Source organism: Mustela putorius, unplaced genomic scaffold, assembly GCF_011764305.1.
Source record: "Mustela putorius furo isolate JIRA1106 unplaced genomic scaffold, ASM1176430v1.1 tig00001310_pilon_pilon_pilon, whole genome shotgun sequence".
NCBI lineage: Eukaryota > Metazoa > Chordata > Mammalia > Carnivora > Mustelidae > Mustela > Mustela putorius.
The window spans coordinates 536652-549300 of NW_025421686.1; positions in this window are offsets into that span (position 1 = coordinate 536652).

Below are 12649 nucleotides of genomic sequence, written 5' to 3' on the forward strand. Positions count from 1 at the left end.
GGGTCAGGTAAAGGTCAGGGCCAGGGTCAGGTTGAGGGTCAGGCTTTGGTATAGGGTCAATGTTCGGTTCAGTGTCACAGTTAGGTTTTGGCGGTAGGGTTTGGGCTTGGGGTTTGGGTTAGAGTTAGAAGTAGGGTTATGGTTAGGTTTAGGGTTAGGGTTAGACAGCGTAAGGTCAGGGTTAGGTTTGGTTTCGGGTAGGGGTTAGTGTTAGGTTCAGGGTCAGCATGAGGTGTAGGTTCAGGGTCCTTATTAGGGTCATGGTTAGAGTTACCATTAGGTTTAGGGTTAGGGTCAAGCACACTGTCACGGTCAGGGCTAGGGTTAGGGTCCGGGTTAGGTCAGCGTCAGGGTTAGGATTAGGGTCAGGGTCAGGGTCCTGGTTAGGTTTGAGTCACGGTTATGGTAATGTCAGAGTTAGGTTTAGGTTCAGGGTCCACATCAGGGTCAGTGTCAGGCTAAGGTTTAGGTTTAGGTTTCAGGTCAGGATCACAGTCAGGGTCAGGTTCAGGGTCAGGGTCAGGGCTTGGGTCAGGTTTTTGGGGCAGGCTCACAGTCAGTGTCAGGGTCAGGGTCAGGGTTAGTGGTTACTGTTAGGGTTAGCCCCGCTCCTGGGTCATGGACCCATCCGTTCAGGGTCTCAGGATAAACCCTGGGCAGAAGGGTGTAGACCCTACACCCGATCCCACTTAACCAGCCTTAAACTGGGCTGTGAACATGACTTGCCCACCAGATATCTAAACCCTCATCAGCCTGATCCTGCTTGGGGCATCTCCACCCACGATGGCATGGCAAGGTCCTCTTTACACACAGACACACAGACACCCAGAGGCACTCGCACACACACACACACACACACACACAAACACACACACAGAGACGGGGAGGAGACCTAGGGCTACACAATTGGATAAGATGTGTGGGACTCTCTGACTCTGAGCCCCCTGGTGTCACCTTTTAATTTTATTAGCCAAAGTGCCTGCGGCGTTTTGGAAACCTGATATGACTTGCCAGGGAGGGGACGTGTTTGGCGGGCGAGCTCTCATTTCCCTGCATCCTCTCGGCTTTAGTACAGCAGAAGAAACATGTCGCTTCCTTTAGGATGTGCCTAGAAATGAGCTGGGCATGGCGGTTTTCTCTGTAATGGGGTGCCTGGATACGTGGGTTCCAATTCAGTTGGGCTCCGTCGTCAAGGAAGTGAGGTCTCCACTGCCTGGGGGCTCCTTACCGAACTTCCTGCTCCACCAGAGCTCCCTGAGCCGCCGTTCCCCAAGCTGCTCAAGGCTCACACTCCACTCAATGCAGTGCCAATCCAGTGACCCCCATAGAGCCTCCCCGCAGCCCCTGGGAGGCCTGGGTGCAGCTGCTGTCCCCGCTGGAGGGAACAGAGCTGGGTTTAGTCCAGCTTAGTGTTAAGGTTAGGGTTAAGAATGACTTAGGGTCAGGGTTAGGGTTAGACGTCTTTGGGGTCAGGGTTAGCGTAAGGTTCAGATTTGGGTCAGGGTTAGGGTTAGGTTCATGCTTAGGTTTAGGGTCAGGATCACAGTAGGTCCAGGGTTAGCGTTACGGTCAGAGTCAGGCTCAGGGTCAGTGTTAGGCTGATGGTTAGGTTTAGGGTCAGGTTCAGGGTTATGGTCAGTTTTAGGTTCAGGTTCAAGTTTTGGTTTGGGGGCAAGGTCATGTCAGGTCAGGGTTAGGTTTGGGACAGGTTTAGTGTCAGGGTTAGGGTCAGGGTCAGGGTTAGGTTCATGGTTATGGTAAGGTCAGCTTTATGTTTAGGTTCTGTTTTATGAGTAGGTTCAGGATCAGGGTTAGCTTCAGGGTTACTACTCTGTTCAGGATCACGGATTGGGTCAGTGTTAGGTTTACAGTCATGGTTAGGGTCAGGGTTAAGGTCAAGGCCAGGGTCAGTTTTAAGGTTAAGTTCTGACATAGGCAAAGTTCAGAGTTAGGGTTATGATCAGGGTCAGGGAGAGGGTCAGGATTATTGTTAAAGTGGGGGGTTAGGTTTAGGGTTAGAGGTAGGTTGCGGGTTAGGGTTAGACCGGGGTAGGGTCAGTGTCAGGGATAATGTTAGGGGTTAGATTTAGGGTTAGGTTCAGCATTAGGTTTCGGGTCAGGGCCCATGTTAGTGTCAGGGTCAGGGTTAGGTTTAGGGTTAGAGATAGGTTCAGGCTCCCATTCAGTGTCAGGGTTAGTGTTAGGTTCAGGGTCAGGGTCACTGTTAGGGTCAGGGTTACGTTTCTGGTCTTTGCCTTGGTCGGGGTCAGGGTGAAGTCTAGGGCCAGTGTCAGGTTTACGGTCAGGATCAGGTATTGGTTTAAAGTCCCCATTCGGGTCAGGGACAAGATTATGTAGTGGTCATTGTTAGTGTCATGGTTAGGTTTAGGGTCAGGTTTAGGGTCAGGGTCTGGTATAGGCAAAGTTCAGGGTTAGGGTTATGATCAGAGTCAGGTACAGGGTCAGGGTTATTGTTAATGTTTAGGGTTAGTTCTACGTTTAGCGTTCGGTTGACGGTTAGGGTTAGAACTTGTTAGGGTCAGGGTCCGTGGTAGGGTTCGGGGTTAGTGTTAGGGTTAGGTTCAGAGATAGGATTCGGGGGAGGGCCCATGTTAGTGTCAGGGTCAGGGTTACATTTAGGGTCAGAGTTAGGTTCAGTCTCACAGTCAGGGTCAGGTTTAGTGTTCCGTTGACTGTCGGCGTCACTGTAAGGGTCAGGGTTAGGTTATCGTCATGGTCTGGGTCAGGGTCAGGGTGAAGTTTAGCACCAGTGTCCTTTTTAGGGTCAGGTTCAGGTATTGGTTTAAAGTTCACATTCGGGTCAGGGACAGGGCTATGTAGTGGTCAGAGTTAGTGTCAAGGTTAGGATTAGGTTCAGAGTCAGGGTCAGGTAAAGGTCAGGGCCAGGGTCAGGTTGAGGGTCAGGCTTTGGTATAGGGTCAATGTTCGGTTCAGTGTCACAGTTAGGTTTTGGCGGTAGGGTTTGGGCTTTGGGGTTTGGGTTAGAGTTAGAAGTAGGGTTATGGTTAGGTTTAGGGTTAGGGTTAGACAGCGTAAGGTCAGGGTTAGGTTTGGTTTCGGGTAGGGGTTAGTGTTAGGTTCAGGGTCAGCATGAGGTGTAGGTTCAGGGTCCTTATTAGGGTCATGGTTAGAGTTACCATTAGGTTTAGGGTTAGGGTCAAGCACACTGTCACGGTCAGGGCTAGGGTTAGGGTCCGGGTTAGGTCAGCGTCAGGGTTAGGATTAGGGTCAGGGTCAGGGTCCTGGTTAGGTTTGAGTCACGGTTATGGTAATGTCAGAGTTAGGTTTAGGTTCAGGGTCCACATCAGGGTCAGTGTCAGGCTAAGGTTTAGGTTTAGGTTTCAGGTCAGGATCACAGTCAGGGTCAGGTTCAGGGTCAGGGTCAGGGCTTGGGTCAGGTTTTGGGGCAGGCTCACAGTCAGTGTCAGGGTCAGGGTCAGGGTTAGTGGTTACTGTTAGGGTTAGCCCCGCTCCTGGGTCATGGACCCATCCGTTCAGGGTCTCAGGATAAACCCTGGGCAGAAGGGTGTAGACCCTACACCCGATCCCACTTAACCAGCCTTAAACTGGGCTGTGAACATGACTTGCCCACCAGATATCTAAACCCTCATCAGCCTGATCCTGCTTGGGGCATCTCCACCCACGATGGCATGGCAAGGTCCTCTTTACACACAGACACACAGACACCCAGAGGCACTCGCACACACACACACACACACAAACACACACAGAGAGACGGGGAGGAGACCTAGGGCTACACAATTGGATAAGATGTGTGGGACTCTCTGACTCTGAGCCCCCTGGTGTCACCTTTTAATTTTATTAGCCAAAGTGCTTGCGGCGTTTTGGAAACCTGATATGACTTGCCAGGGAGGGGACGTGTTTGGCGGGCGAGCTCTCATTTCCCTGCATCCTCTCGGCTTTAGTACAGCAGAAGAACATGTCGCTTCCTTTAGGATGTGCCTAGAAATGAGCTGGGCATGGCGGTTTTCTGTGTAATGGGGTGCCTGGATACGTGGGTTCCAATTCAGTTGGGCTCCGTCGTCAAGGAAGTGAGGTCTCCACTGCCTGGGGGCTCCTTACCGAACTTCCTGCTCCACCAGAGCTCCCTGAGCCGCCGTTCCCCAAGCTGCTCAAGGCTCACACTCCACTCAATGCAGTGCCAATCCAGTGACCCCCATAGAGCCTCCCCGCAGCCCCTGGGAGGCCTGGGTGCAGCTGCTGTCCCCGCTGGAGGGAACAGAGCTGGGTTTAGTCCAGCTTAGTGTTAAGGTTAGGGTTAAGAATGACTTAGGGTCAGGGTTAGGGTTAGACGTCTTTGGGGTCAGGGTTAGCGTAAGGTTCAGATTTGGGTCAGGGTTAGGGTTAGGTTCATGCTTAGGTTTAGGGTCAGGATCACAGTAGGTCCAGGGTTAGCGTTACGGTCAGAGTCAGGCTCAGGGTCAGTGTTAGGCTGATGGTTAGGTTTAGGGTCAGGTTCAGGGTTATGGTCAGTTTTAGGTTCAGGTTCAAGTTTTGGTTTGGGGGCAAGGTCATGTCAGGTCAGGGTTAGGTTTGGGACAGGTTTAGTGTCAGGGTTAGGGTCAGGGTCAGGGTTAGGTTCATGGTTATGGTAAGGTCAGCTTTATGTTTAGGTTCTGTTTTATGAGTAGGTTCAGGATCAGGGTTAGCTTCAGGGTTACTACTCTGTTCAGGATCACGGATTGGGTCAGTGTTAGGTTTACAGTCATGGTTAGGGTCAGGGTTAAGGTCAAGGCCAGGGTCAGTTTTAAGGTTAAGTTCTGACATAGGCAAAGTTCAGAGTTAGGGTTATGATCAGGGTCAGGGAGAGGGTCAGGATTATTGTTAAAGTGGGGTTAGGTTTAGGGTTAGAGGTAGGTTGTTGCGGGTTAGGGTTAGACCGGGGTAGGGTCAGTGTCAGGGATAATGTTAGGGGTTAGATTTAGGGTTAGGTTCAGCATTAGGTTTCGGGTCGGGTCAGGGCCCATGTTAGTGTCAGGGTCAGGGTTAGGTTTAGGGTTAGAGATAGGTTCAGGCTCCCATTCAGTGTCAGGGTTAGTGTTAGGTTCAGGGTCAGGGTCACTGTTAGGGTCAGGGTTACGTTTCTGGTCTTTGCCTTGGTCGGGGTCAGGGTGAAGTCTAGGGCCAGTGTCAGGTTTACGGTCAGGATCAGGTATTGGTTTAAAGTCCCCATTCGGGTCAGGGACAAGATTATGTAGTGGTCATTGTTAGTGTCATGGTTAGGTTTAGGGTCAGGTTTAGGGTCAGGGTCTGGTATAGGCAAAGTTCAGGGTTAGGGTTATGATCAGAGTCAGGTACAGGGTCAGGGTTATTGTTAATGTTTAGGGTTAGTTCTACGTTTAGCGTTCGGTTGACGGTTAGGGTTAGAACTTGTTAGGGTCAGGGTCCGTGGTAGGGTTCGGGGTTAGTGTTAGGGTTAGGTTCAGAGATAGGATTCGGGGGAGGGCCCATGTTAGTGTCAGGGTCAGGGTTACATTTAGGGTCAGAGTTAGGTTCAGTCTCACAGTCAGGGTCAGGTTTAGTGTTCCGTTGACTGTCGGCGTCACTGTAAGGGTCAGGGTTAGGTTATCGTCATGGTCTGGGTCAGGGTCAGGGTGAAGTTTAGCACCAGTGTCCTTTTTAGGGTCAGGTTCAGGTATTGGTTTAAAGTTCACATTCGGGTCAGGGACAGGGCTATGTAGTGGTCAGAGTTAGTGTCAAGGTTAGGATTAGGTTCAGAGTCAGGGTCAGGTAAAGGTCAGGGCCAGGGTCAGGTTGAGGGTCAGGCTTTGGTATAGGGTCAATGTTCGGTTCAGTGTCACAGTTAGGTTTTGGCGGTAGGGTTTGGGCTTGGGGTTTGGGTTAGAGTTAGAAGTAGGGTTATGGTTAGGTTTAGGGTTAGGGTTAGACAGCGTAAGGTCAGGGTTAGGTTTGGTTTCGGGTAGGGGTTAGTGTTAGGTTCAGGGTCAGCATGAGGTGTAGGTTCAGGGTCCTTATTAGGGTCATGGTTAGAGTTACCATTAGGTTTAGGGTTAGGGTCAAGCACACTGTCACGGTCAGGGCTAGGGTTAGGGTCCGGGTTAGGTCAGCGTCAGGGTTAGGATTAGGGTCAGGGTCAGGGTCCTGGTTAGGTTTGAGTCACGGTTATGGTAATGTCAGAGTTAGGTTTAGGTTCAGGGTCCACATCAGGGTCAGTGTCAGGCTAAGGTTTAGGTTAGGTTTTCAGGTCAGGATCACAGTCAGGGTCAGGTTCAGGGTCAGGGTCAGGGCTTGGGTCAGGTTTTGGGGCAGGCTCACAGTCAGTGTCAGGGTCAGGGTCAGGGTTAGTGGTTACTGTTAGGGTTAGCCCCGCTCCTGGGTCATGGACCCATCCGTTCAGGGTCTCAGGATAAACCCTGGGCAGAAGGGTGTAGACCCTACACCCGATCCCACTTAACCAGCCTTAAACTGGGCTGTGAACATGACTTGCCCACCAGATATCTAAACCCTCATCAGCCTGATCCTGCTTGGGGCATCTCCACCCACGATGGCATGGCAAGGTCCTCTTTACACACAGACACACAGACACCCAGAGGGCACTCACACACACACACACACACACACACACACACACACACACAGAGACGGGGAGGAGACCTAGGGCTACACAATTGGATAAGATGTGTGGGACTCTCTGACTCTGAGCCCCCTGGTGTCACCTTTTAATTTTATTAGCCAAAGTGCCTGCGGCGTTTTGGAAACCTGATATGACTTGCCAGGGAGGGGACGTGTTTGGCGGGCGAGCTCTCATTTCCCTGCATCCTCTCGGCTTTAGTACAGCAGAAGAACATGTCGCTTCCTTTAGGATGTGCCTAGAAATGAGCTGGGCATGGCGGTTTTCTCTGTAATGGGGGTGCCTGGATACGTGGGTTCCAATTCAGTTGGGCTCCGTCGTCAAGGAAGTGAGGTCTCCACTGCCTGGGGGCTCCTTACCGAACTTCCTGCTCCACCAGAGCTCCCTGAGCCGCCGTTCCCCAAGCTGCTCAAGGCTCACACTCCACTCAATGCAGTGCCAATCCAGTGACCCCCATAGAGCCTCCCCGCAGCCCCTGGGAGGCCTGGGTGCAGCTGCTGTCCCCGCTGGAGGGAACAGAGCTGGGTTTAGTCCAGCTTAGTGTTAAGGTTAGGGTTAAGAATGACTTAGGGTCAGGGTTAGGGTTAGACGTCTTTGGGGTCAGGGTTAGCGTAAGGTTCAGATTTGGGTCAGGGTTAGGGTTAGGTTCATGCTTAGGTTTAGGGTCAGGATCACAGTAGGTCCAGGGTTAGCGTTACGGTCAGAGTCAGGCTCAGGGTCAGTGTTAGGCTGATGGTTAGGTTTAGGGTCAGGTTCAGGGTTATGGTCAGTTTTCAGTTTTAGGTTCAGGTTCAAGTTTTGGTTTGGGGGCAAGGTCATGTCAGGTCAGGGTTAGGTTTGGGACAGGTTTAGTGTCAGGGTTAGGGTCAGGGTCAGGGTTAGGTTCATGGTTATGGTAAGGTCAGCTTTATGTTTAGGTTCTGTTTTATGAGTAGGTTCAGGATCAGGGTTAGCTTCAGGGTTACTACTCTGTTCAGGATCACGGATTGGGTCAGTGTTAGGTTTACAGTCATGGTTAGGGTCAGGGTTAAGGTCAAGGCCAGGGTCAGTTTTAAGGTTAAGTTCTGACATAGGCAAAGTTCAGAGTTAGGGTTATGATCAGGGTCAGGGAGAGGGTCAGGATTATTGTTAAAGTGGGGTTAGGTTTAGGGTTAGAGGTAGGTTGCGGGTTAGGGTTAGACCGGGGTAGGGTCAGTGTCAGGGATAATGTTAGGGGTTAGATTTAGGGTTAGGTTCAGCATTAGGTTTCGGGTCAGGGCCCATGTTAGTGTCAGGGTCAGGGTTAGGTTTAGGGTTAGAGATAGGTTCAGGCTCCCATTCAGTGTCAGGGTTAGTGTTAGGTTCAGGGTCAGGGTCACTGTTAGGGTCAGGGTTACGTTTCTGGTCTTTGCCTTGGTCGGGGTCAGGGTGAAGTCTAGGGCCAGTGTCAGGTTTACGGTCAGGATCAGGTATTGGTTTAAAGTCCCCATTCGGGTCAGGGACAAGATTATGTAGTGGTCATTGTTTAGTGTCATGGTTAGGTTTAGGGTCAGGTTTAGGGTCAGGGTCTGGTATAGGCAAAGTTCAGGGTTAGGGTTATGATCAGAGTCAGGTACAGGGTCAGGGTTATTGTTAATGTTTAGGGTTAGTTCTACGTTTAGCGTTCGGTTGACGGTTAGGGTTAGAACTTGTTAGGGTCAGGGTCCGTGGTAGGGTTCGGGGTTAGTGTTAGGGTTAGGTTCAGAGATAGGATTCGGGGGAGGGCCCATGTTAGTGTCAGGGTCAGGGTTACATTTAGGGTCAGAGTTAGGTTCAGTCTCACAGTCAGGGTCAGGTTTAGTGTTCCGTTGACTGTCGGCGTCACTGTAAGGGTCAGGGTTAGGTTATCGTCATGGTCTGGGTCAGGGTCAGGGTGAAGTTTAGCACCAGTGTCCTTTTTAGGGTCAGGTTCAGGTATTGGTTTAAAGTTCACATTCGGGTCAGGGACAGGGCTATGTAGTGGTCAGAGTTAGTGTCAAGGTTAGGATTAGGTTCAGAGTCAGGGTCAGGTAAAGGTCAGGGCCAGGGTCAGGTTGAGGGTCAGGCTTTGGTATAGGGTCAATGTTCGGTTCAGTGTCACAGTTAGGTTTTGGCGGTAGGGTTTGGGCTTGGGGTTTGGGTTAGAGTTAGAAGTAGGGTTATGGTTAGGTTTAGGGTTAGGGTTAGACAGCGTAAGGTCAGGGTTAGGTTTGGTTTCGGGTAGGGGTTAGTGTTAGGTTCAGGGTCAGCATGAGGTGTAGGTTCAGGGTCCTTATTAGGGTCATGGTTAGAGTTACCATTAGGTTTAGGGTTAGGGTCAAGCACACTGTCACGGTCAGGGCTAGGGTTAGGGTCCGGGTTAGGTCAGCGTCAGGGTTAGGATTAGGGTCAGGGTCAGGGTCCTGGTTAGGTTTGAGTCACGGTTATGGTAATGTCAGAGTTAGGTTTAGGTTCAGGGTCCACATCAGGGTCAGTGTCAGGCTAAGGTTTAGGTTTAGGTTTCAGGTCAGGATCACAGTCAGGGTCAGGTTCAGGGTCAGGGTCAGGGCTTGGGTCAGGTTTTGGGGCAGGCTCACAGTCAGTGTCAGGGTCAGGGTCAGGGTTAGTGGTTACTGTTAGGGTTAGCCCCGCTCCTGGGTCATGGACCCATCCGTTCAGGGTCTCAGGATAAACCCTGGGCAGAAGGGTGTAGACCCTACACCCGATCCCACTTAACCAGCCTTAAACTGGGCTGTGAACATGACTTGCCCACCAGATATCTAAACCCTCATCAGCCTGATCCTGCTTGGGGCATCTCCACCCACGATGGCATGGCAAGGTCCTCTTTACACACACAGACACACAGACACCCAGAGGCACTCGCACACACACACACACACACACACACACACACACACACACACACAGAGACGGGGAGGAGACCTAGGGCTACACAATTGGATAAGATGTGTGGGACTCTCTGACTCTGAGCCCCCTGGTGTCACCTTTTAATTTTATTAGCCAAAGTGCCTGCGGCGTTTTGGAAACCTGATATGACTTGCCAGGGAGGGGACGTGTTTGGCGGGCGAGCTCTCATTTCCCTGCATCCTCTCGGCTTTAGTACAGCAGAAGAACATGTCGCTTCCTTTAGGATGTGCCTAGAAAAATGAGCTGGGCATGGCGGTTTTCTCTGTAATGGGGTGCCTGGATACGTGGGTTCCAATTCAGTTGGGCTCCGTCGTCAAGGAAGTGAGGTCTCCACTGCCTGGGGGCTCCTTACCGAACTTCCTGCTCCACCAGACTCCCTGAGCCGCCGTTCCCCAAGCTGCTCAAGGCTCACACTCCACTCAATGCAGTGCCAATCCAGTGACCCCCATAGAGCCTCCCCGCAGCCCCTGGGAGGCCTGGGTGCAGCTGCTGTCCCCGCTGGAGGGAACAGAGCTGGGTTTAGTCCAGCTTAGTGTTAAGGTTAGGGTTAAGAATGACTTAGGGTCAGGGTTAGGGTTAGACGTCTTTGGGGTCAGGGTTAGCGTAAGGTTCAGATTTGGGTCAGGGTTAGGGTTAGGTTCATGCTTAGGTTTAGGGTCAGGATCACAGTAGGTCCAGGGTTAGCGTTACGGTCAGAGTCAGGCTCAGGGTCAGTGTTAGGCTGATGGTTAGGTTTAGGGTCAGGTTCAGGGTTATGGTCAGTTTTAGGTTCAGGTTCAAGTTTTGGTTTGGGGGCAAGGTCATGTCAGGTCAGGGTTAGGTTTGGGACAGGTTTAGTGTCAGGGTTAGGGTCAGGGTCAGGGTTAGGTTCATGGTTATGGTAAGGTCAGCTTTATGTTTAGGTTCTGTTTTATGAGTAGGTTCAGGATCAGGGTTAGCTTCAGGGTTACTACTCTGTTCAGGATCACGGATTGGGTCAGTGTTAGGTTTACAGTCATGGTTAGGGTCAGGGTTAAGGTCAAGGCCAGGGTCAGTTTTAAGGTTAAGTTCTGACATAGGCAAAGTTCAGAGTTAGGGTTATGATCAGGGTCAGGGAGAGGGTCAGGATTATTGTTAAAGTGGGGGTTAGGTTTAGGGTTAGAGGTAGGTTGCGGGTTAGGGTTAGACCGGGGGGGTAGGGTCAGTGTCAGGGATAATGTTAGGGGTTAGATTTAGGGTTAGGTTCAGCATTAGGTTTCGGGTCAGGGCCCATGTTAGTGTCAGGGTCAGGGTTAGGTTTAGGGTTAGAGATAGGTTCAGGCTCCCATTCAGTGTCAGGGTTAGTGTTAGGTTCAGGGTCAGGGTCACTGTTAGGGTCAGGGTTACGTTTCTGGTCTTGCCTTGGTCGGGGTCAGGGTGAAGTCTAGGGCCAGTGTCAGGTTTACGGTCAGGATCAGGTATTGGTTTAAAGTCCCCATTCGGGTCAGGGACAAGATTATGTAGTGGTCATTGTTAGTGTCATGGTTAGGTTTAGGGTCAGGTTTAGGGTCAGGGTCTGGTATAGGCAAAGTTCAGGGTTAGGGTTATGATCAGAGTCAGGTACAGGGTCAGGGTTATTGTTAATGTTTAGGGTTAGTTCTACGTTTAGCGTTCGGTTGACGGTTAGGGTTAGAACTTGTTAGGGTCAGGGTCCGTGGTAGGGTTCGGGGTTAGTGTTAGGGTAGGGTTAGTTCAGAGATAGGATTCGGGGGAGGGCCCATGTTAGTGTCAGGGTCAGGGTTACATTTAGGGTCAGAGTTAGGTTCAGTCTCACAGTCAGGGTCAGGTTTAGTGTTCCGTTGACTGTCGGCGTCACTGTAAGGGTCAGGGTTAGGTTATCGTCATGGTCTGGGTCAGGGTCAGGGTGAAGTTTAGCACCAGTGTCCTTTTTAGGGTCAGGTTCAGGTATTGGTTTAAAGTTCACATTCGGGTCAGGGACAGGGCTATGTAGTGGTCAGAGTTAGTGTCAAGGTTAGGATTAGGTTCAGAGTCAGGGTCAGGTAAAGGTCAGGGCCAGGGTCAGGTTGAGGGTCAGGCTTTGGTATAGGGTCAATGTTCGTTTCAGTGTCACAGTTAGGTTTTGGCGGGTAGGGTTTGGGCTTGGGGTTTTTGGGTTAGAGTTAGAAGTAGGGTTATGGTTAGGTTTAGGGTTAGGGTTAGACAGCGTAAGGTCAGGGTTAGGTTTGGTTTCGGGTAGGGGTTAGTGTTAGGTTCAGGGTCAGCATGAGGTGTAGGTTCAGGGTCCTTATTAGGGTCATGGTTAGAGTTACCATTAGGTTTAGGGTTAGGGTCAAGCACACTGTCACGGTCAGGGCTAGGGTTAGGGTCCGGGTTAGGTCAGCGTCAGGGTTAGGATTAGGGTCAGGGTCAGGGTCCTGGTTAGGTTTGAGTCACGGTTATGGTAATGTCAGAGTTAGGTTTAGGTTCAGGGTCCACATCAGGGTCAGTGTCAGGCTAAGGTTTAGGTTTAGGTTTCAGGTCAGGATCACAGTCAGGGTCAGGTTCAGGGTCAGGGTCAGGGCTTGGGTCAGGTTTTGGGGCAGGCTCACAGTCAGTGTCAGGGTCAGGGTCAGGGTTAGTGGTTACTGTTAGGGTTAGCCCCGCTCCTGGGTCATGGACCCATCCGTTCAGGGTCTCAGGATAAACCCTGGGCAGAAGGGTGTAGACCCTACACCCGATCCCACTTAACCAGCCTTAAACTGGGCTGTGAACATGACTTGCCCACCAGATATCTAAACCCTCATCAGCCTGATCCTGCTTGGGGCATCTCCACCCACGATGGCATGGCAAGGTCCTCTTTACACACAGACACACAGACACCCAGAGGCACTCGCGCACACACACACACACCACAGAGACGGGGAGGAGACCTAGGGCTCCACAATTGGATAAGATGTGTGGGACTCTCTGACTCTGAGCCCCCTGGTGTCACCTTTTAATTTTATTAGCCAAAGTGCCTGCGGCGTTTTGGAAACCTGATATGACTTGCCAGGGAGGGGACGTGTTTGGCGGGCGAGCTCTCATTTCCCTGCATCCTCTCGGCTTTAGTACAGCAGAAGAACATGTCGCTTCCTTTAGGATGTGCCTAGAAAT